We start from the raw sequence: 6,748 nt of genomic DNA on the forward strand, positions 1-6,748 counted from the left end.
TGTGCATGCGTGCTGTATTGTCTTTTATTTTTACGTGAGTGAAGGATTTTTTATTTAATTTTAATGAAGGAGGGGGTAACAAAATTAAATTACATTTACATAGTCAAAATTTAATTTTTAAAAAAGAGGATAAAGGGCTTCCTTGGTGGCGCAGTAGTTAAGAATCCGCCTGCCAATGCAGGGGCACAGGTTCAAGCCCTGGTCCAGGAAGATCCCACATGCTGCGGAGCAACCAAGCCCGTGCACCACAACTACTGAACCTGACCTCTAGAGCCCGGGAGCCACAACTACTGAACCCACGTGCCACAGCTACTGAAGCCTGTGCACCTAGAGCCTGTGCTCCGCAACAAGAGAAGCCACTGCAATGAGAAGCCTGTGCACCTCAACAAAGAGTAGCCCCCGCTCGCCACAACTAGAGAAAGCCCGTGCACAGCAACGAAGACCCAACACAGCCACAAATAAGTTAATTAAATAAATTAATTTTTTAAAAAAAGAGGGTAAAAAGCAAGGATAAAAACCAATCAATCTGCATTTTCTCAGTTTGCTGATAGTCTGGGGAGCTGGGGTGCTGAGATGATTTAGGCCTGGGGGAAAAAAAGAAAAATAATAAAAGGACTGGTGAGAATTTATTGAACCTCTGCTATGTATACCAGCTGGAAACAAGCTGCCATTGAGACAAATATGTTCAAGATATAGTCTTGCCTTTAAGAATGTCCCAGGTGGCAAAGAAAGGAGACAGATTACATGACAAGTATAATCCAATGTGATGGGGCCCTAGGACAATGTAAATAAAATGAAACATATAAAGAGCAATAAACTCTGCTTTTGTTAAGTCAAGAATGCTTCCAGAAGTAACACTGAGCTGCACCCAAAAGATGAGTAGAAGTTACCAGGCAAACTAGGGAGGAGAAGGCATTCCAAACCAAGAAAAAAATGTGAACAGGCAAAAAAAACATAGTGCCTTCCAGGAAGAGAAAACAACTTGGTACTATCAGACTCAGGGTATAGGGAAAGATACAGGAATTGACAGAAGTAGGGAAAAAAGATTAGAGGGAGATTTTGGAGGTCTTCATATGCTGGTCTAAGAAGTTTGCATTTCCAGCTGTATTCAGTCAGGAACAACAAAGAGAACACCTAACAGATGTGTCTGCCAGCAAGTCACTTTTTGGGGGGTGGGGGGTGGAATTTCTCCTACCCTCCACCACACTATCTACCCAGTAACCATGGAAATGTCTATGTTATTAAAGTGGGACCCACCCTGGCCACATTTCATTGATACTAATTTGGGAAACTGACTGTTATTTTCTGGGAATTTTGGAAAAGTACTTGAGAAAGAAAGATAGGCTATCTTTCAATGCCACTGGGAGATGCAAAGACAGTTTTCAGCAATCTCGTGGACCAGAAAAGGTGAAGACTGTGACTGTATTTGAGTTCCTAACTCTGTTTGTTCTTGAAGCCTAAACACTTTCTGGTGCTGAAGTTCTGTGAGATGCCGTAATATTCTCAAAATAGATTCTTCTCTTTGCTTAAGCTACTTCCAGTTGCATTTCTGACACCGTAACCTCCCTGGACACATACAGAGCCCTGGGGAGCCAGAGTTCAAAGTTGCTGGCCGTTCTTCAGAATGACTCTTGACTTAATTTCTGTCCCTGAGCTGAACTACTTTGCAGCCTGTACCTGTTTGAACTCAGCGTGCTTTTGGACACCCATCATTTATAGCAACATAATATTTCATAGTGATACAGCCTTATATCCTGGCCCCTGCTCCCATTCAAACTCAACCAGAGGCATCAGGGAGGCAAGTAGCCAAGGACTCAAACTCTCGCTTTAGAATTTTAAAATAGATTGTAATGCTGATGGCCAAAATAATCATTTGAGAAAAGAGTGTGAGGTTTAAAGACTGGTTTCTCAGTATTAAACCTCAAGAACCTGAATGACTTAGGGAACAAAATTTATGACCTAAACAAAAGATTATAAGTAGCCTGCTAATTTAAGAGCCAGTCTTTCCCACCTTCCATGGAGGTAGAGCCATAGAACGTGAAGAACTGTAGATGGGCCTGGAGGAGCATCACACGGTCCTCAAACACCCCTCCAGGGCATGGCATTTGGAATAGCAGAATGTTTCTTCTATATGGCCAACCCAGATGCAGATATGGTCTAGGGAACTTGAAGAGGCCCAGCAGTCAGAATGATAAGGAACTTATATCCGGAATATACTTTTTAAAAACTCTTAACAATAAACTGATAAATTACCCAGCTAAAACATAGGCAAAGAATTCGCATTCATTGACAGTGGGAATGCAGAATGGTTTGGAAGACAATCGGGCAGTTTGGGGTTTTTTTAACTAGACATATTCTTACCATATAATCCAGTAATCACACTCTTTGGTATTTTCCCAAAGGAACTGGAAAATTATGCCCAACAAAAACCTGTCCACAAATTTTCATTGCAGCTTTATTCATAACTGCCAAAATTTGGATGCAACCAAGATGTCCTTCAGTAGCTTATTGGATAAATAAACTCTGGTACATCCACACAGTGGAATACTATTTAGCAAATAAATGAGCTATCAAGTCATGAAAAGATATGGAGGAAACTCAAATGCATATTACTAAGTGAAAGAAGCCAATCTGAAAAGGCTACGTACTGTATAATTCCAACCATATGACATTCTGGAAAAGGCAAAACTATGGAGGCAATAAAAAGATCTGTGGTTGCCAGGGGTTGGGAGTGGCGGAGGGATGAATAGGCAGAGCACAAAGGATTTTCAGGACAGTGAAACTGTTCTATGTGATACTATAACGGGGGTAAATGTCATTATACATTTGTCAAAACCCATTGTACATACCAAGAGTGAACCTTAATGCAAACTATGGACTTTGGGTGATGATGACGTGTGTAGGTTAATCAGTCATAACAAAAGCACTACTCTGGTGTGAAGTGTTGATAGTGGGGGCATCTGTGTTTGTGTGAGGGCCAGGGGTATATAGAAACTCTCTGTACTTTCCACTCAATATTGCTGTGAACTTAAGCTGCTCTAAAAATAAAGTCTATTTTTTTTAAAAGAGGCAACGGTTTTGAATAGACATTTCTCCAAAGAAGATATACAGATGGCCAATAAACACATCAAAAGATGGTCAACATCATTATTCATTAGGGAAATGCAGACAAAACCATGAGGTTTCACTTCACATCCACTAGAATGGCTAAAATAAGACATCTATAGCAAGTATTGGTTAGGATACGGAGCAACTGGAACCCTTTTACATTGATGGAGAGAATGTAAAATGTGTAAAATGGTTCAGCTGCTATGGAAAATAGCTTAACCATCCCTCAAAATGTTAAACATGGTTTTATTATATGACCTAGCAATTCCACTCCTAAGAGAAATGAAAACGTATGTACACACAAAAACCTGTACACAAATGTTCATAGCATCATTGTTCATAATAGCCAAACAGTGGAAACAAGCCAAGTGTCCAGCAACTGATATGAGTAAACAAAGTGTCATATATCTAGATGGCAGAATATTATTTGGCAATAAAAATAAATGAAGTACTGCTACATGGATGAACCTTGAAAACATTATGCTCAGTGAAAGAAGCCAGGCACAGAAGACCACATACTATACAATTTCATTCGTATGAAATGTCGAGAATAGACAAATCAATGGAAAGAGAAAGTTGTGGTTCCAGGGACTGGGGTAAAGGAGTAGTGGGGAAGGGCTGCTACTGAATATGGAGTTTCTTTTGGGGGAGAGGAAAATGTTCTAAAAGTAAATAACAGTGATAGTTTTCAATTATATCTCAGCAAAGCTGTTGCTTAAAAATCGAGTCATAGAAAAATACATTTGTACACCAACATATGTGGGTTAGGGGATCCATCCCCTACAGCATGTGTTCGATAACATGTATGTTAGTTCACAGACTGTTTGAAATTTGTTTCAACTCAGGACTGGGCATGCTTAGATGGAAGAGCTCCATGATTTTTCTTGCTTTGCTGATTACCACAAGGAATGATCCTATTGGGATCAATCTGAAAAGAAAGTCCAAAATACATAGTGAATGTATTATTTTCCTAAGGCTTCTGTAACAAAGTACCACTCACGGTACAGAATTTTTCTGTGCCACAGTTCTGAGGCCAGAAGTCCAAGATAAAAGTGTTGGCAGGGGCTTCCCTGGAGGCGCGGTGGTTGAGAGTCCGCCTGCCGATGCAGGGGACACGGGTTCGTGCCCCGGTCCGGGAAGACCCCACATGCTGCGGAGAGCTGGGCCCGTGAGCCATGGCCACTGAGCCTGCGCGTCCGGAGCCTGTGCTCCGCAGCGGGAGAGGCCGCAACGGTGAGAGGCCCGCGTACCGAAAAAAAAAAAGAAGCAGGTCAATAAGAACAAGCAAATGGGGCCATCCACCGTGACACTCTTCCTCATACCTATTTGGCTTCTGCCTAGACATAGCCGCCTCTGAAACAGTCATCTTAAAGGAAGAAAGGAGTGACATTCATTAGCCCCTTCCCAGCACTCATCTCTCTAGACTGATAGGAAACATTGGACACTCCTGACCAGCCATTTTCCCTCTTTTCGTCTGCCACTTCTCTTTCCCCTACCACTCTGTTACTTCCTTCAGAGGTTCCTCTTCCTCCTTTCACCCTTCTCAGTGTAAGTATCCTTCTGGGTAGAAGCTGACATCCACTTCTGACACATAGGTTGAAGCCTATTCTGTAATTTGGAGGATTAGTGTAAGTTTTTTTCGTGACTCAGAGTGAAACTCAGATTGGGGTAGCTTCTATAATCATTCATAGAGTTTGGGTTTAATTGGCATTCGTTCATGATTAAATTCAGGTTATGCATTTTCTGGGGCAAGGATGCCAAAGAAATTATATTGTGTCCTGCTCATGGGGGGGATATCAGAAGGCAAAAAGGGTATGCCCCAGTCAGCTCTCTATTTTCACCAGGAGAAGGAACAGAAGCACACCATTTGCTCAGGAGACATGGCTTCTAGACCAGGTTTTCTACTAGCTTTTGTGACCTTGGAATAGTAACTGAACACACTCCATGTTTCAGAGTCCTCATCTGTGAAATGCATAATAATTCACTTAGCCTCTCTTAGGAAAATCAAATGAAACTGTAAACACAGAAGTGCTTTGAATAATATTAAATGCCATATAAATGTAAGGTATTATTATGTCTAACAGAACGCTGAGAAAATTGCGATCTATTGGCAATGGGGCAAATTCCATGGCTCTCAGCACTCATCCCTGCCAGTAGGATACTCATGTTGACAGTCACATCATCTTACCAAGTAAATCAAACTCTAGCATCCCACAGGACTGTCATTAGCCTGGCTTTAGATGTCCCAATATCCGGGACATAGCAAGTCTGCCTCTTTATGGAAACGGCATTCAGAAACCTCTCTCAACCCTCCCACTATAGATAATCCCCTCTTTTGCTATTTATTTATGTATTTATTTGGACCCTCCAGTGTAGAGAGTTAATCCATACTCATATTCTTGTCCCATTTATGGCACAGGCTCATCGCTAATACGTGTAAATATCTTCTCTTGATTTTTGTATAAGTTGATGTATTTTTCCTTTCTCCACTACCATTGCCTTTCCCCAAATATGCACCTATTTTAATTTTTGACATGTATCACTTTATTTGTACATTTCCTTATAAAATATGTATTGTTCTGTGTGCCCTTATTTTAATTAAATGCTTTTGTGCCCAAGAGTTCTTTCTGTTTCTCACTTTCTTCGCACTGTTTTCAAGGTCTGTGCATGGTGGCCCATGGACACCTAGTCTATTGCTGCTGGCATTTACCCCTTTGATTCCATTTCCCCTGTGACAGACACCCAGATTGCCTCCAATTCCTTGCCCATAAGTGTGCTGTCATGAACATCCTTGAATGCTTCTCTGTGAATATTTGTTTAGTCTCACAAGAAGGGGCAAAGTCAAGGAATAGATGCACTATCTAATCATCAGAATCACATGATGTGGGGCAAGAAGCTCATTTGTGTATATTAAAATGCACCCATGACGGGCTTCCCTGGTGGCACAGTGGTTGAGAGTCCGTCTGCCGACGCAGGGAACGCAGGTTCGTGCCCCGGTCCAGGAGGATCCCACATGCCACGGAGCGGCTGGGCCTGTGAGCCGTGGCCGCTGAGGCTGAGCGTCCGGAGCCTGTGCTCCACAACGGGAGAGGCCACAACAGTGAGGGGCCCGCGTACCGCAAAAAAAAAATAATAATAAACATCAATTAAAAAAGAAATGCACCCACGAGCAGTAAGACTTTGGGTAAGTCTTAGAACAGTTTTGGGCCCGTTTCCTCATTTGTACAATGAGAATATCAGTGAGATTATATCTAAATAAATATCTAGTTCTCCACTTCTTCCACTGCCCACTGCTGACTGCCCTCTGTGCCTGAGCTGTCTTCTTCAGCAGTCACAAATAAATTATGGAAAAGTTGTGTATCTACAATTTTTTTTTTTTTTTTTTGCAATATGCAGGCCTCTCACTGTTGTGGCCTCTCCCGCTGCGGAGCACAGGCTCCAGACGTGCAGGCTCAGCGGCCATGGCTCACGGGCCCAGCCGCTCCGCGGCATGTGGGATCTTCCCAGACCCGGGCACGAACCCGTGTCCCCTGCATCGGCAGGCGGACTCTCAACCACTGCGCCACCAGGGAAGCCCAAAATAACCCACATTTATTAAGCACTTGTTAAATGTCTGACATTGTGCTAAGTGCTTTGAAGC

This window comes from Pseudorca crassidens, chromosome 13 (genome assembly GCF_039906515.1).
Source record: "Pseudorca crassidens isolate mPseCra1 chromosome 13, mPseCra1.hap1, whole genome shotgun sequence".
Lineage (NCBI taxonomy): Eukaryota > Metazoa > Chordata > Mammalia > Artiodactyla > Delphinidae > Pseudorca > Pseudorca crassidens.